Raw genomic sequence first — 18,586 nt, 5'->3', positions numbered from 1 at the left:
TTAAATGTTCCCCACGGTGTGGTAAAGGCTGTCTTGTCTTGGTCATCTGGGTGAACCAGTATTTGATTAAAACCTGAAAAGCCATCTAGTAAAGAAATTCTAGATGACCCCACTACTCTTTGTAGGATGTGGTCCATTTTTGGCAAGGGGTAGTGGTCTTTTAGGGCGACTTGGTTTAAATTTCTTAGGTCTACACATAGCCTAATCTCACCTGTCTCTTTTCTTTTGGGAACAAGATCGGATACCCATTCAGAGAATCTGATGGGTGCTATAATACCTACTTCAAACATCCTTTTCACTTCCTTTTCAATTAAGGGAAGGAGTATGGGATTGATTCTTCTAAGTTACTGTTTGAAGGGCTTTTGGTTTGGTTTTAAGGGAATGGTGTGTTGGATCACTTAGGTGTCATAGGACTTCAAGTCCTCATAAATCCAAGCAAATACATCTTGAAATTCTTTGAATAAATCAATATATTTGGGTTTTTGATCGGGTGGTAACATTTGAGATATTTTGATCATTTTGGGCTTGTCTATTGTCCCAGTGTTGTGTTCTTCTACAGCAGTGTTTAGGGGTTGTATTTTTGATTTTTTGGGAACATCATTTGCATCAAACATATCTTCTAATGGAGTGAGGCCAGCAGGGAGAAATTGATCTTTCAGATCAATGATCTTGGCCTCTGTTTCTACTATATTCTCCAAATGCATCTGTTTCAGCTCTTCTATGTTTGCATTGTCAAAAATAGTTGGGTTTAGGATTTGCTTGGCTGCTACAGCGGTTACAGCCTGTTGATTTTCATTTGTTTGCTATTGTTCATCCGTCATAGCATCCATGTCAATGTTAGTATTTGAAAACTCATGCTCAAGAGTGAGGAAGTTGTGAATCTGGGCATCACTTTCAAACACTTGCCAATATTTAACATTATTTGGGATAGCAGGCCTATGTTTTATCTCAGTAGTAAAATGGTGATTTGGCTCAAAGGGAAGCTTGCATGTACTAGTAAAAGTGGCTAGGCTGTGTGCATGAATGTTATGATCTCTTGAAATCTTGGCAAGCTTGGATTCAGTGAATGCATTGAGTATATTAATAGCAACAGTCCTATAGGCCCTCATTCTATTGTCATTGGTAACAAAGTTGCCTTTCATTTGTTGTATGATTAAATCAGAGTCACCTAGAATAGACACTTTTGCAGCTCCTAGAGCTTTGAGCAGTTTAAGGCCTAAAAGGAGAGCCTCATACTCTGCCATGTTATTGGTGCATTTGAAATTTAGTTTGTAGGCATGACCTTCTGCATTATTGTTATGTGTATTGTGAATCCAAACACCTACCCCTGCTCCTAACTTGTTAACAGAGCCATCAAACTCTAAGTACCATGTGATTTCTTGCTTGTGGTTAGTATCAAGAGTTTCAGTCACTTTAGGATTGGGCAGATTTGAAATTTCTTTTTGGGGAGGTTTTTCTTGTATGCTGGTTGCCTTGATTGTTTTGACAGTTTCATCAGTATGGGCAACCAATTCTTCATCGGTGTGTGTGTTCAATTCTAAAGCCAAGGTATTGTCATCAATGAGAGTATTTGTTTCATCATTAAATAGAATAAAAGAATCCATATCAGAATGGATTGAGTGTATAGGAAAATTTTGGGGCTTATCCTCACTAGTTACCACATACTTCATCAGTGTTTCTCTATATAGCCTCTTTGGTTGCCCAAAGACAAATATAGTGGCATAAGAGAGGTCTAATTGGAGGGATCCTTGGAGTTTTGCTCCCAAGATCTTGATAATAGAATGCCATACTTTGGTGGAATGTCAGCAACCACCACATCCATGAGGATAGTCTTGTTGGGATATTGGACTAAGGAGACACACAAGTCTTTGATAAGGCCTAAAAACTTGACTTGACTTGAGTCAAAGGAGAATAGATCTTTGTAGGGTCTTGTGACATTAAGGTTGAGTTTTTCCATTACAGCTTTGGGCATAAGGTTGTGTGAAGCACCTGAGTCAAACATAGCATTATGCAAGACTTTGTCATGTATGTGTAAACTAACATAAAAGGTAGAACATATCCATAAGTTGATTTTTCATTAACTTCAGGACCGAACAGCAGTTCAGGCTGATCATCAAGAACATTCACATCATCCTTAACCTCTGGCATTTGAAGTGATCTTTGAATTTGTTGCCTATACACTTCATTTTTGGCAAGTTCAGATAAGGGGTGTAACACTAAAAAATGTCACCATGACTACTTACAGTTAGTATGGCTCAAATCAACAGTCATGCTACCCTCTTAGGCAAGTCTTATGCCTCTGCTATCCATCTCAAACTCAAAGAAGAGAGAAAGTCTTGTAAAAAATGTGTTTATCTCTGGGGTCGCAGGTTCTCTCTAGCCTTACCTGCGGGGATGCTCACAATGTTCACAAAAGTTGCGTCCTTGGACGCTCTGTATGTTAAGGGACAGGTGCGTCCTTCTGTAAAAGGCAAAATGCGCGAGTTTCATCTTAAAAACGTTACTTGTGGTTACTTCTAGAACTTTCTAGAGGTCGGTTTGATGAAATGGATGCGCCTCCAGTTGGTTCATGTATCCCTATTAAGGAGGAACTTATCCCATCAATAAGGGAGCTATCCCACCCAAAGAGGGGGATTATCCCATTGATGGTGGACCTGAATAACCTCTTTACAGTACTATAAATAAAGGCATTGAGCCAGAGGGAGGAGAGGTTGGAGCTATACATTTTCTTTGGGTAAATGCTGCAGGAATTAGGACTCCCATTTAGAACCTTGTGAGGAGAGATTGTCTTTGCTTGATTCTACTTGGAAGTGGGTGAGCTTTGTCAAAGTAGAGGAAAACCCTTGATGGACCCTGGGAGGAACTTGCACAACACCAAGGCCAGGTTGTAAGAGTTTCTTTGTTTCGTTATTAATACAAACTGGTTTATTTTTCTCAATAGCTTGTGTTAATGAGTTATTTCATGTGTTCCTTGGTCTGCATGTTGAATATATGTTTTATTATATGAAATGCAAGTGCTTGGTAATTGTTTGATTGTTTGTGGTTGCAGGAATTGACTTGAAGGAGGAGCTCATCCGGATCGGCAAGGACGGACTACAACAACAGCGTTTTGGAATAAGGTAAGCCTAAACACTTGTAGTTTTCATGTTTTAAAAGGTATGTTTAGAGAAAGATCACTCCATTTTGTCTTGTTTGTCGCTAGAGAGTTTAGACTCCTAGGGAGGTCAGTTGTGTCCGCACAAACGACTTTTTCCACCACGACAAATTGGCGACTCCGCTGGGGAATCCATTAATGAGAAAAGTCTTTTCCTTTGTGTGAACTTTGCTCTGAGAAAATCATTTTTATTTTCTGGTTTTTGACTGTGAGAATTAGTATTTGGGTGGCTTAGCTTTAGATTTAGTTAGATTTGGTTTTTCTTAACTTTTCCAGAAGGACGCACCCTCTGAGTACTGCACAGTGCGTTTTTGGACGCGCTGTTGCCGTTTGCACAGAGCGGGCCCACACCTGTTATAACGGGTTGCCTGCGTCTTCCTGTAAAATTTAGGAAAATTCCATTTTTTGCTTTAATTTCTTTTAGATTTTGATTTTTCTTAGTGTTTTCTGCCCAGATCCTTTAGTACCCTGTCAAAAATTTTCACCTGAACTTGTTTTGTGAGCTTTGAGTGTTTTAGTGGATTTCAACGAAGTTTAGGCCTAGGGTTTGATTTTTCAATAGGTCCTGTAGTGACTTTGACGGTAGAAAGTTGTCCAGCCTTAGATCTCTCTGGTTAGTCAGCCTTCTTAGAAGTCGGGCCTGTCGTAAAGTCTCCTTATGTGAGCAGCTTGCCATTTAAGTTGTTTTGGGTCAAATTTCGAATTACTTGTTTATAAAGTGTTGATTTCCATTTTACAAAAAGACAAAAAGATTAGAGTTTTGTTTTGGCTAGTTTTTGGTTCTGCAATAAGCTAGTCCTTGATTTGATTGTGATCAAGTAAAACACCTTAGAATAATCATTGTTGGTTTTGGCCTCGTTAAGATTGCTTAGAGTAAATTTACCTTTTAGTTTGCTTATGAGTGAATTTTCATAGATTTTAATAGTTGTTAAGATTGATTTTTGGTTATATTAGATTTATTTGCTTTATTAAAAGAAAAATACAAAAACATCTTCTTTAAAAGTCTTGTTTCAAGTAGCTTTTTGTTTTTGAAAGAGAAAAAGAGTTTTTTCGTGCATGTAAAGAGCGGTCATGTTTTTATGCTTGGAAAAGACAAACGAATTGTTTCTTTGATTGTCTTCAATTAAGAAGTTGCTTTTATAAAGATTGCATTCTCTCAACTTTTTAGTTAAGCAATTCATCGAAAAAGTAAAGTAGTGGGTAAATCATCCTAGGTGCATTTTGTAGTGGTTTCGAGTCGAGTCAACACACCACTGGTTTCACTTCCATCACCTTTTGACTTAAGAAACAACCTTAAAAGTAACGCTTAAATTAAAATCAATCTAGTAATTTTTATTTTTCTAGGGCTCTGAAACACCAACATAGCTTAGGCTAGGGTCTTGGAGTAGGTGAGTACTTAACTCTCCAAGACTACAAAACCAAACAGATAGTTTATCTTGAGTAGATTAAATCCAATTGTTTCAGTTGCACTCTGGGAAAGCTCCTCTTAAAGGAGAAGCACGAGCTCGTGTCCGAACCAGTGAGGGGATCATTCCCCCCTCGTTGGGAACGACGCCAGACAGTACGTATTACAAACGGTAAACCTCGGATTAACCATTGTCGAGGAGCCAGGGGTCACTTATCGGTAAACCTTGGATTATTGTCAAGGAGCCGGTAAGGGGATTGAGCTTGTTACTCTGCCCTTGCGTGCTGTCGGAGTTTAGACTGTTCCCCCAGGTGTAATTGTTGTGATTGGTAACTTTAGTGACCATAATCTTTAGGGTTCTACCGAGGTGACGGTGGAGGGAAGGTCCCACTGTACCTGGAGCAGACGTCGGTTATACTCACTTGGATTTTCCGGGGGGTTCACTTCACTTCGAGACGGTTAAAGTGGAGGAACTTGTGCCGGTCTATTCATTAAGCAGGTTGCCGGGGTAACTGTTCCACCCGCCATTTCTGTACTGAATCCTGCGAGGTTGGGCCTAATCACCAACTAGCGCTTTTGGTCCGGAAGACTACTGTTTGTGTTTGGTTTGACGCTCTAGATTATTTAGGCGTGTGCTTCAAATTTGTTTGCTTCTTAGAAGACTTTAGGTGGTTTGATTTGAAATTTTTTACTTTGTTTTCGTGTGTTGTAGTTAAAAATCTTTAATTGTGGCGGAATTACCGAGACAGTCCCGTAGACTTCGGGGCCAGTCTCCTGAAGTTGTTTCTGTGGCCGAATTGTTGAGAAGATCCCGTAGACTTAGGGGATCACCTCCTCGAGACGACCCGGGTAATTTAGAAGGTTTAAAGGTCCTTGTAACTCCTCCTAGTGACAGTAGAGTAGGTTCACCTGAAGAAGGAGAATCTTCCTTGGTAGTCCATCCAGATTACCAAAGTTTAGAAACAGGTTACAATCCCGAAACTGTTACAGTTTCCGAGCTTGCTGGTAGTTTTTCATCTGCCAGTGAAACAGGCGAAGAACCTGAAATTTCCGAACCTGTTACTCCAACTTCTAGTGTCCCTGATTCACCGAGAATAGAAAGAATTATCACCGAAAATCTACCTTCTGGTTTGATTGCTATAGAAGAACTTGCTCCAGAAGAAGATATAGGTGTCTCTCACCTTGAAGGTCAACTTACTATTGATCTAAGGGAGCGTGAATCCATCTTTTACAGTCCTCCTAGAAGTACTTCTTGGTACCTTGCGTTAACCAATTTTTTAGACAACTCAGTCGGTTTTTCTACACCTCGTACTCCTTTTCCACCTGGAGGTATTCATACTCCTGTAAATATGTCTGGTCAGTCGTCCGTGTTTACACAAAGTCCTGAATCTTTTTTACACGGCGGTCCTTCTGTTCCCACTGGGTATCAGTCACTTTCTGGTACCTTTGCGGGGGCATCTCCTCAACCCGTTGATCATGGGTTATTTGCTGGAAACAGTGGTAATATACCATTGGGTGTAGGAGACATTTACATGATGTCAGGTTCAGTTCCCGTTTCCCAACCTCAAGGTGGCCAATTACCGCCTGGGGGGCAACCTCAGTTAACGCCTGGGGGGCAACCTCAAGGTACACAAATCGTGTCTGGGGGGCAACCTCAAAGTCAGTATGTACCTATGGTGCAATACTTGCCTCAAGGTCAACCTCAGCCTCAATATGTACCCCAAGGTCAACCTCAGTATCAATATCAACCTCAAGGATGGCAACCCCAAGGATGGCAACCTCAAGGGTATCAACCCCAAGGTTATCAACCTCAAGGGTACCAACCTCAAGGTCAAGGTCAACCCCAGTATCAGTATTTACCTCAAGGTTATCAACCTCAAGGTCAATACTCAAGTCAAGGTTATCAACCGCCTCAAGGTCAGTCATATGTTCCAAGTATGGGAACTGCACCTTACAATTATCAATCCTACCCTCAATCTGGTTATGGATCTCAGTATCCTCAACCTGTTACGGGTCAGTACCCTGGAATGTTAGTGTGGGATCCATCACAGGGTCAACAGGTGTTGCAGCCAAGTGTACAGATGGTTCCTCAAGCTGGACAACCCGTAGTTTCTGGTCCAACCCAGCAACCGCAACCTGTCCAGCCCAATGTTCAAACTTCTGTAGCTTCGGTAGTTACTCAGCCGTCAATTGCACCTAGTACTCCATCTCAAACGGCTGCTGCAACTACCGCTACATCTACCATACTTACTTCTGGAGTATCGACGGCTCCAGTTTCTACTGTCCCTGTTACCACACCTCAGACATCTTTACCGTTGTCTGGATCTACGATTCAAACCACGGTCCAGATGCCTGTAGGTCAGCCTGGTACAAGTACGGTTGTGACTACTCAACCTCAATTTGTTCAACCTCCGTACCAGGGACAGTACCAACCTGGGCAAGCTGTCCAACAACCGGTTTACCAGTATCAACCGTATCCTGGGTACACTTATCAACAACCTCAACAACCCCAGTACGGTCCGGTTAATCCTGGTTTTCCAGGAGGATATAATATCCCAAATGCGACTCCTGTTCCTAGTTATCCTGGATATCCTCCTCCTGGGGCTGGTATTGTGACCCAGAGTTTTAGAGATCCTAACCGGCAGTTACCGTTTATTGCAACTTTGGATTTACCCGACTTGACGCGCCTAACGAACGATCCAATTCAATATCTTCAGTTCTGGCCGCCAATGCCAAATAAGTTGCCCAGCGATATACCCAAGTTCGAAGGTAAGTCTGGAGAGGATCCGTCCAATCATGTGATGACTTACCACCTCTGGTGTGCTTCGAATTCTATCTCAGATGATTCCATCCGCTTACGTCTTTTCCAGCGTACACTCATTGGTCTCGCGGCCAAGTGGTACATTGAGTTACCACGGGCCTCTTTTTACAACTTTAGCCAGTTAGCTACCTCGTTCTTAACTCACTTTCAGTTGCCGGTCAGATACGATAACGGCACGGAGTTATTAACTTCACTAAAACAATCGACGTCCACGTATATTTCTGATCACATTCATGAGTGGAGACGTCGAAGGAGATTAGTGAAAGTTTTTATCCCGGACCAAATCTTAGCTGAATGGTTTGTCAAATCATTATTACCGAAGATTACTGAAGATGTAGCTAAGGCCGGAGTAGTTACTGAGGAGCAAGTCATTGCTCAGGCACAATACCTTGACTTAGTTTACACTCAGTCGGGTACGTTACACGAGAAGATTCCGGATCTTCCAAAGTCGAATCAAATCGCTGCTGCTCCTTCGGGATCTCATGCCGCTGATGGTATGATTGGTATCGTGACTACGAAGAGCAAGAAGAAGTCTTCCAAGGCTTCAACTACTCCAATTATCACTTTGCCTGATTCTCCGACAGGAGAGTCTTCTCCTGAACTTACCGCCGACATTCACGCTGTAGAGTCATCTACGGCCAAACCAAAAAACGGTGGAAAGAAGAAAGGAAAGAAGAAGGCTAAAGCAGACAAGGCTCCAAAGGAGAAAACTGAAAAGTCGGAAACCAATGACGAAAAACGCAAACCTCGATATCCTTGTCTTATTTGTGAAGAGGATCATTTTACGAGAGATTGCCCTCATCGGGCCGAGGTTGTAAAAATAGTCAAAGGTTCTCCCACTCCTGCTGTGTTAAAGAATCCATTTCCAGAGCAGGAGAATAAGATGATAGGTTCTTCTTCGAATGCCAGTGAAGAACCCATTTTGATGATGTCTCATGTGAGGATTGCGACTCGATCGCAAGATTATGGTAGTAAGGCTCCTGTTGATGGCAAGGAAGCAGAATCTTCTCACTCTAACCCATCAACCTCAGCTCCTGGTTCCGATCCACTACAGATCGAAAAACCTAACCCAGACTTAGTGATTAAGCCGCCCGCCAAGGGTGTACTTCGAAGGTCTGCTTTCAATCCACATGCGAGAGCAGCCCAGAATTACAACATTGTTGAGGACTTAGCTGTTTCACCTTCAGCAATGTCGGCACTCGAAGTGCTGCAATCATGCCCAGCACAACGGAAATTGCTTTTGTCGGCTATCGGAGCTGTCGATGTTCAGGACCCGAACCTAATGATCTTTGATCTAGAAAATAGTACACCACGTCTCCCCCATCAAATGGCTTTCCAAATTCCAGTGATAGTCAAAAACAGGCCTATTCATCGGACTGTGATTGATGAGGGAGCTTCTACGTGTATTATGTCGATTCAATGTTGGAGATCGCTTGGTTCTCCTTCGTTGAACCAATCCCCCACCATCCTTAAGGCCTTTGATGGCCGTGGGTTCCGTCCGTTTGGTATTCTACAAGAATTGCCTATAGGGGTTGAAGGTAAAACCGTTAGTCTGGATGTGGAAGTGGTTGATGCCCCTCTAGACTACAACCTTCTTTTGGGTCGAAGTTGGTCATATGCTATGACAGCGGTCGTTTCATCGGTCTTCAGAGTAATTAAGTTTCCACATAACGGTAAGATCGTGACTATTGATCAGCTGACATACTTTTCATCCGACCCAGCCTCTTCAGAGAGTATCCAGCATGTTGGTAAAACGACAATCCCTTATAGGGACGTTGGTGTAGGTTTAGTTAAGGATTCCGGTTTACTGGGAACTTTTCCTCTCCCTCCACTCAGCGCAGATCCTTCGTTTGCAACCATTCATATGATTACATCAGAAAACATTATTTATGATGATCCTTGGTTCGTCCCATCTGACTCTGAGATAGACTCACTCGGTGATGTTATGCCTTTGAGTCCATATGAAATTGCTTATGAAGCTCTCATGTCTTTTACTGACTTTCATTCAACCGAAGTCGACCAAATGAATGTGGTCAGTGAAGAGTCACTTTTCACCTCACCCTTAGAACGGATAACGTTTCCCGAAGTCGTGTCATCTGACGAACAACTTCGCGAAATCCTAAGTGTAGATGATCTACCATGGGAGGATCTCCATCACAGATCTTCGTTTTTACCTAAGGATGATGCATTTGAAAATGATTTTTCATCTATCTTTACCGCTGAATATGTCAAAGACGCTCAGGATCCAACGAAACATTCTGATTCAGAGTTGAATTTAGGGAATATTTCTCGTACTATTCCCATTGATATTTCAGTGAAGCCCGGAATCGAGGAAAACATTCATATAGGTGCCGCATGTACTGAAGAAGAAATCCAAACTTACAAGGCCCTATTCCAAGAATTCCGCGACGTGTTTGCCTGGTCTTACGAGGAAATGCCGGGAATTGATCCTGCCATTGTTGTTCATGAAATAAAGACCTACCCGGATGCTAAACCCGTCCGGCAACGGTTGCGTCAAATTCACCCTCGAAAAGCGGCTGCGATTAAAGCAGAAGTCGAAAAGCTGTTGAAAGCAGGTTTCATTTATCCGATCCCGTTAACGGATTGGGTATCGAATATTGTTCCGGTCAATAAGAAACAAGGAACAATAAGAATCTGTATCGACTATAGGGATATAAATCGAGCTTGTCCAAAAGACAACTATCCTACGCCTTATATCGATCAAATTATTGATGATTGTGCCGGAAGTGAAATGTTTTCCTTCATGGATGGTTTCTCGGGCTATAATCAAATCAATATTCTACCTGCCGACCAACCAAAAACGGCATTCATTTGTCCATGGGGGACATTTGCTTATTGCAAGTTACCTTTTGGGCTTAAGAATGCCGGGGCTACTTTTCAACGGGCGATGTCTTATGCATTTCATGACATCAAGCACATTGTGCAACCCTATCTCGATGATTTGCCTGCTCATTCTTTACATCGAGCTGATCACCTTGTCCACCTACGAGCAATCTTTATGAGGTGTAGGCATTATCGAATTCGGTTGAATCCCCACAAGTGTGTTTTCTGTATAGAAACAGGTCGATTGCTGGGATTTGTTGTTTCAAAAGCCGGCATTCGCGTCGATCCCTCGAAAGTCGAGGCTATCATCAAATTGCCTCCTCCTTCGAGTTTGCGCCAACTCCAAAGTTTGCAAGGGAAAGCGAACTTTTTACGCCGATTCATCCCAAACTACGCCGAGGTCACTAAAGGTTTTACACGGTTGTTGAAACAGAATGCACAATTCTTTTGGGACGAGATTGCCCAACAATCTTTTGATGCACTTAAACACGCGTTGACCCATGCACCGTTATTGCATCCTCCCAACTACAACCAGGACTACTTCTTATACCTCGCAGCTTCGCATTCCACCATTGGAATGGTGTTAGTTCAAGAAGATGAATTCGGAGCGGAGCATGTGATATATTATCTTAGTAGGACCTTGAATCCCACTGAGCTAAAATATTCGCATGTGGAGAAATTGGCCCTGGCAGCCGTTCAAGCTGTCCAGCGTTTCCGTCACTACATTCTTCTCCGCAAAACTACAGTTATTTCGGATTGCAACCCTATGATTTATATTTTGACAAAACAACTGCTAGGGGGCAAGTACTCTAAATGGATTGTCATCCTGCAAGAGTTCGACTTGGAGTTCGAGAAGTCCAAGTCTAAGAAATCCTTAGTTTTTGCGGAATTGATGTGTGATTTCCCGAGTGCTGACACAGAGACTGTGGCAGAGGAGTCCATTGCGGACGAATCTTTGTTTCTTATCAGTACTGTAGATCCGTGGTATGGGGATATAATCATTTATCTCCAAACCCAAACCTTTCGGCCTGAAGCTTCCAAAGCAGAACGTCGAAAAATTCGGTTTCAATCCCAGCCATACAAAATTATTGGAGATACACTTTATCGCCGGGGGGCAGACTTAGTTTTTCGACGTTGTTTAACTCACGAAGAGGCTGAGAGGGTTTTGAATGATTGTCACTCTGGAGCATGTGGCGGTCATATGTCTGGGTATGCCACAGCTCAGAAGGTGTTGCGCGCTGGCTATTTCTGGCCGTCTATGTTTAAAGATTGTATCATTGCAGTCAGGAAGTGCCACAACTGTCAAGTGTTTGATCGCAAGATGCGCGCTCCACCTGCTCCTCTCCACCCTATAATTGCCGTTGGTCCATTCGCCAAATGGGGTATCGACTTTATTACTTGTAACCCTCACTCGGCCGGGGGGCATGCGTATATCATCCTTGCGGTTGATTATTTTACTAAGTGGGCCGAGGCGATGCCTACATTCGACGCAAGCGGCAAAACAGCTGCAGTTTTCGTATTCAATCATATCATAACTAGGTTTGGTGTCCCACAAGCAATCATTACTGACCATGGGAGCCATTTTCGAAACGTCATGATGACTGAGCTTACAAGCCAGCTTGGTTTGCGCCACGATAGCTCTACTCCTTATTATCCGCAAGCCAACGGTTTGGTTGAGTCTATCAACAAAGTTCTAGTTATCATGATCCGACGAACCATTGGTGTTCATCGGTCGAATTGGCACAACATGTTATTTTCAGCGCTATGGGCATACCGAACCTCAGTGAAAAATTCAACAGGGTTCACTCCTTTCCAGCTAGTTTATGGCTTAGAAGCTGTGTTACCCATTGAATGCGAAATCCCATCACTTCAAATGGCTGTCGAATTACTTCCAGCTACTTCCGAAGAGGAGAAACGTTTATTGTACTTGGCTAAATTAGATGAGACTCGACGTGACGCTACATTGGCAATCGAGACTCACGCGAAACGAATGAAAGCTCAGTATGATAGAAATGTAACCCCTCGAAGTTTTTCGGAAGGAGACCTAGTACTATTATATGATCAAGCTAACGATAAGCTAGGTGCCGGAAAATTCGTTCCCATGTGGCATGGGCCCTACATTGTAAAGCGAAAGCTAGCAAAAGGGGCTTATGAGCTAGTTGACTTTGATGGGGACTCTTTGGGTAAACCCAGAAATGGACTTTACCTAAAGAGGTATTATGCTTAAATGATGGGTATGGAGAAATTTTTAGATAGGTTAGATTTTCTTTCTAGCTAGCAAGTGTGTTAGTTTAGTCAGTGTGCTTAGCTTAGAGAGTGTGGTTTTTCGTCGTTATTCTGGCTTATCTTGGTTTTACTCTTGATATTGCAGATGTCGACGCCTCTCCAAACATACATTGGATTTGCTGATGGTGCTTGTCGTAGTACACGGAACATCTCTTCCGCAGCTTGGGTTATCTATTCGCCCTCTGACGAGTTAGTTTCTATGCATGGGGTAAGCCTCGGTCAAACAACGAACAACATTGCAGAATACAGTGCAGTGATTGAATTATTATCCGAATCTATTTCATTTGGAATTCGACGTTTGATAGTGAGGTTAGATTCTGAACTTGTTGTATTACAGCTTAATAGAGTTTATGCCATTAGGAATCCTGTGTTATTAAGGTTGTTTTTGAGAGTGCGTCTCTTGGAACGTGAATTTGATTACATTGAATATCAACATATTCCAAGGTCTTTGAATACATTAGCAGATGCAATTGCTTCTCGAATGTTGGACAGACATTTACGATAATCATGCAAGTAAATTTAAAAACATTTCATCACATATGTTAAACAAGATAAGCCGGTAATAGTGATATATATAGATAGAAGTGTGTCAAAAAATATATACATCGTCTTCGATCATAGGTTGAAAACACCTTATGATCGGCAAAATGATAGTACAAAAAGTCAAAATGTCACATGTGACTACAAAAGTGACTAGTCAATCACTGGTGGTGCTCTCTGTATGACACCACTGCGCGGGCTACCTTACGCAAAAATCTCCTAAACGGTCCAGGGACCGCGACTACGAAGCGCTGAAGCCTGGTAGGAATGTCATCCATAGTAGTCTCAGGTATATCTGCCGTGAGACGCTCTAGATCATGCTCCAACTCAGCTAGTACTTCTGCAGCCGCGTCCTGTGGGGCCGGTACCGGTGCAGCTGGATGTAGTCTATCAAAAGGCCGGAGGTTGGCTGGACGCTGTGGACCAACATCTGCATTTTGAAAATTTTACTGTTAGTTTTGAGACGATATATATGAAAAATAAAAAAAATACATAATTAGAAAACTTGTGAAAATAAAAGTACCTCTGTCATCCCATTGTTCTCCCTGTGGAAGAACCATGTCCGGATCACCTCTAAAATCCACTCCGGCATACGGAAAGTCCTGTATCGAAAAAACCTGGTCCTCTAACCAGTGAAAGTAACTATCTGAGAATCGAACCACTGTCGCACCCTCGTCAGGATGCCGGGCCATCACCGCAACCCATCGTATCAGCTTTGGCTCCCGAGGACCCAAGATATCAACAGTGAGTTGCTGAGGGATCAGCATTGGAACTCTCTCCAAGGCAAAGCTCACGACTAGAGGCCCATATCCAAAAGTCTTTAGTCGTCCGTTCTTTGCCTTGGTCAGTTGGCTCTTCATATGAGCCGACACAGCTTCACACCAGTTGAAAATGGTGCCTTGGTAACAGTCAATTGCCATCCGCATTTGGGATCCGGAAGCAATGTGTAAAGCGGCCGCGCCGCAAATTCTGGTAACCGTGAACGCTATGACTTTGAGTTCCGGTAGAGTGATGTGTTTTATCTCTATGCCTTTTGAATGGTGAGCCCCAGGTGTGCACCACTCGTCGCGGAGACTATCAAGGGATTGGCCACCCGGCCTAGTCCCCGCAAGACTGAGTTGCTCACCTCTGTTCGGCAAGCCAGTGAGAAAGTATACATCCGAGGGCTCTATCTCGAGCTGGTGCCCTCCTATGTAAAAGCATTGTTCTTGAACGTTCCATCGCTCAACCAGCCATTCCAAGAATCTTACCTGGCCCCTCATGCCCGGTATGGTCCAATATTTGTATAATCCGCATGCTCTTAGGGCATCCAGGGAAGGTTGATGATTTATTGCAACTTCATCATCCTCTACATGCTCTCTTTCTCTCCAATCTAACATGGTTAATACCCTGCACATCAGAAATAGCAATTAGAAATTGATTTGGGAATTTTTGGTAGTTTTTTGAGGGAGTTGGGGTTTTGAAATGCGCACTTCTCGGAAGACGCACCCCGGCTTTGTAGCACAGGGCGCCCGGACGCGGCTGGCCTGAAGGCGGGCCGCGTCTTCCGACCATTTTCCCGTATGAGAAAAAGTCGGGGGACGCGGGTCACCCGAAGGGCACCCGCGTCCGCCGAGAGGCGCATTCCAAAACCAAAACCCCCCCAAAAAATGAAACTAAGACCTAAAAATTGATTCTAAACGGATAGAAATGCAGAGTAGGATGTGTAAAATACCTGGATAAGACGGCGTTCGATTCCGACGGTCAGATTTTCCGCAGCGACCACGGGAAGTTTCTTGTCAAAAGCTCCTTTTTCAACCTCAACAGTGAAACGGTAAAAATGACATGGTAAAAGGTCTTTTTATAGGTTTTTTGGATGAATTAGTTCATTTTTTACCATGAAAAGATATTTTTCGATGTATTTTTGCCTATTTTAAACAGGTATGAGTAATGTGTTGCTTTTGTGCAGGACAAAGGGATTTCGAGGGAAATTGTAATTTTTCACAAACAAAAATATCAGAGTCATCTTTTAAGCCCTTTTCTGACTCCTAAAACATGAAAAGATCGCCGAGCGTTTCTTTTACACTCGTTAAAACGGAATTAAAAGACGGTCCCCTTTTAGCTCTTTTCTGACCGCAAAATCAGGAAAAGATTGCCGGGTTTTTGTCGTTTCAAACTCGATAAGGAAATAAAACGACGTGTCCTTGATCGCTTTTTACTTTTCAGGTCAACGACACTATTATGAAAGTACTCCTTGGTCGCAAGATCAAGCGGTTCCCCCAGGTATTATTTTATACTTTTTCGGGCTTGAGGGACACAAATATACGAAAAAGTTCAACGTGGAGTCTCCTTTTGTTTTTTCAGACTCTCTAAAAATGAAAAACGCCGAGTTTCTCCTATACTGGGCTCGTTAAACTTTTACAGTAAAGGACCTGTTCAATTACAAACAGGAACGAACCACTCCTTCCTAGGGTTCGAATTTAAACTAGGTTGGACTCGTCCGAAGGATGAGCTTATAATCAAGCATATGTTATCCTCCTCAAGCTTGTTAAAAATAAAGAGGTACTTGCCAGAAATGGTGGGGGAAAAGAGAGAAGAATGAACCTGTTTGTTACCTTTTGTCTCAAAAGAAACTTTATTACCACTCTTGAACACGACACTTTTCATTCACCTGGGTTGGGAAATCTTTTACCTCACAGTTGACCAAACCACTTTGAAAGTCTTTAACCGGGTTCCGGGGATTAACTTTGAGTTATTCGTCACCAAGCCATCTGTCGTGTCGTTATGTGTTCAAGAGGTCTGCAAGCAAAACTTTCATCTGCAAAATACTTGTCATCCATTTGACCATCCCTGAGTCAGTCCTTACAGCAACATTTCTTCAACTTGAACAATGATTTCGTGTTGCGGGCTTGCCTGCAACGGGTCGCTTTCTATCGACATCGACACATTATCTAGAAAGATGACTTAGGAATCGACAGTACCTTGAAGTCTGCATGCATCAATGGCAGGTTTCTCGCCTTTGACGTCAGTTTACATCATTGACTTTCGATCAAAGGATTCCGTGAAGTGTTCGACATCAAAACATCTATTCACATTTCACGGGTTGTGCTTGGTACTTTGAGAACCATTGACATTACTGGTGGTCTCTCTCACGCTTGTTAACAGTTTACATCATCGACTGGTAATCAAGTGGTTTCTAACATGTTCGACATCAAATCATTTAATCACATGGCTAGAATCGTACCAATTCGGGAAGTAGAAGTGAAGACCCTGGATCTAGTTTCTACCATCCAGGCTGCGAGGAGTTTTGTATTCATTATCTATGTAGACTAATCATAAACAGATGGCTGCGTCCATACTGTGTCTACAAAAGTCTATAAAAAATGATGTACTGCAAGATCATTCCTGTATCAGAATAGTTAGTCCATTAGTTAAAGTTTTGAATCTGAGTATGGGAATGCCTACCTCAGTGATGATATAATCTTATACATGTATTTTGTGTTGAAAATTGCAGGTTCCAACCAGGTCATCCACAAGACAATCCTTGAAATGATAAAGCGCTTCACCCTTCCTAGAATTACAAAACCCTAATCTATTCCAGGCTTCGCACTTTAGGGGGCAATCTGTTACACTAAAAAATGTCACCATGACTACTTACAGTTAGTATGGCTCAAATCAACAGTCATGCTACCCTCTTAGGCAAGTCTTATGCCTCTGCTATCCATCTCAAACTCAAAGAAGAGAGAAAGTCTTGTAAAAAATGTGTTTATCTCTGGGGTCGCAGGTTCTCTCTAGCCTTACCTGCGGGGACGCTCACAATGTTCACAAAAGTTGCGTCCTTGGACGCTCTGTATGTTAAGGGACAGGTGCGTCCTTCTGTAAAAGGCAAAATGCGCGAGTTTCATCTTAAAAAAGTTACTTGTGGTTACTTCTAGAACTTTCTAGAGGTCGGTTTGATGAAATGGATGCGCCTCCAGTTGGTTCATGTATCCCTATTAAGGAGGAACTTATCCCATCAATAAGGGAGCTATCCCACCCAAAGAGGGGGATTATCCCATTGATGGTGGACCTGAATAACCTCTTTACAGCACTATAAATAAAGGCATTGAGCCAGAGGGAGGAGAGGTTGGAGCTATACATTTTCTTTGGGTAAATGCTGCAGGAATTAGGACTCCCATTTAGAACCTTGTGAGGAGAGATTGTCTTTGCTTGATTCTACTTGGAAGTGGGTGAGCTTTGTCAAAGTAGAGGAAAACCCTTGATGGACCCTGGGAGGAACTTGCACAACACCAAGGCCAGGTTGTAAGAGTTTCTTTGTTTCGTTATTAATACAAACTGGTTTATTTTTCTCAATAGCTTGTGTTAATGAGTTATTTCATGTGTTCCTTGGTCTGCATGTTGAATATATGTTTTATTATATGAAATGCAAGTGCTTGGTAATTGTTTGATTGTTTGTGGTTGCAGGAATTGACTTGAAGGAGGAGCTCATCCGGATCGGCAAGGACGGACTACAACAACAGCGTTTTGGAATAAGGTAAGCCTAAACACTTGTAGTTTTCATGTTTTAAAAGGTATGTTTAGAGAAAGATCACTCCATTTTGTCTTGTTTGTCGCTAGAGAGTTTAGACTCCTAGGGAGGTCAGTTGTGTCCGCACAAACGACTTTTTCCGCCACGACAAGGGGATGGAAATCTTGAGTTTACCTATTTCTGCCTCTAAGTCAAACAATTTTTCGGATTGGGTTTTAGTATTTTGGGAGGCAGGCTTCCCTTTTTCTATTGGAGTATCAGCAGTTTGGTCTTGTTTGTCAGCGTTAAGAGAAGTAATTGCTTGCGGTTTTTCAGTTTTAGGAGGGCTTTTTGGAATGCTGTTCAAATTACCTTTGGAGAAAGAAGGTGTCAAAGGCTGATCATTAGAAGATTTCATTTCTGTTATGTCCTCTATGGTGACATCCTTTGGATTAGGGACTGTTTTACCAGTAGTTTCCATGAAGGCAACATTTTCTTTAATCTTCTTTGACTGCTTGGTATCATTTGCCTTAACCTTTTCAGACACATCTATGGTTGTTTTCCTCAGCTTATATTGTTTGTGGACTTCATACACAGTAGTATCATAGCCTTGTTTAAAATCAAAAGACTCACCAGACTTGGTCTGAAATTGATTAAGGTCATGTTCATCTTGGTCTTGTTGAGTTAGGAAAATTTGTTGCTCAGCCTTTAAATTCACCGAGTTCATGTGAGTATCTTCTGTCTGTTCACTAGATGTAGATGCTTCAGCGTAATTTTTGTGAAAAGGAGGCCTTACATCATGGTCTCGGCTAGACCTACCAGCATTTGTATTCTGAGTTTTCCAGAAATTTGGGTTCCTTATGGTATTGGGTTGTTTTCCTTCCCATGATGATTTCCTCTCAACACTCTCTACTCTGTCTCCCATCCTGTGCATGCCAGTGATAATAGCATCTAGCTTTTGGTCTAAGGCTGAGGGTTCCTCTTTAAAGGTGGTTCTTCTCTCAGTTCTAGCTCTGTTTCTTTTGGCAATTAGATTTGCCTCTACGCTAA

Source organism: Pinus tabuliformis, chromosome Q, assembly GCF_031772625.1.
Source record: "Pinus tabuliformis cultivar Carrire ecotype Pingquan chromosome Q, CPIR1, whole genome shotgun sequence".
Lineage (NCBI taxonomy): Eukaryota > Viridiplantae > Streptophyta > Pinopsida > Pinales > Pinaceae > Pinus > Pinus tabuliformis.
This window is presented reverse-complemented; position numbering follows the sequence as displayed.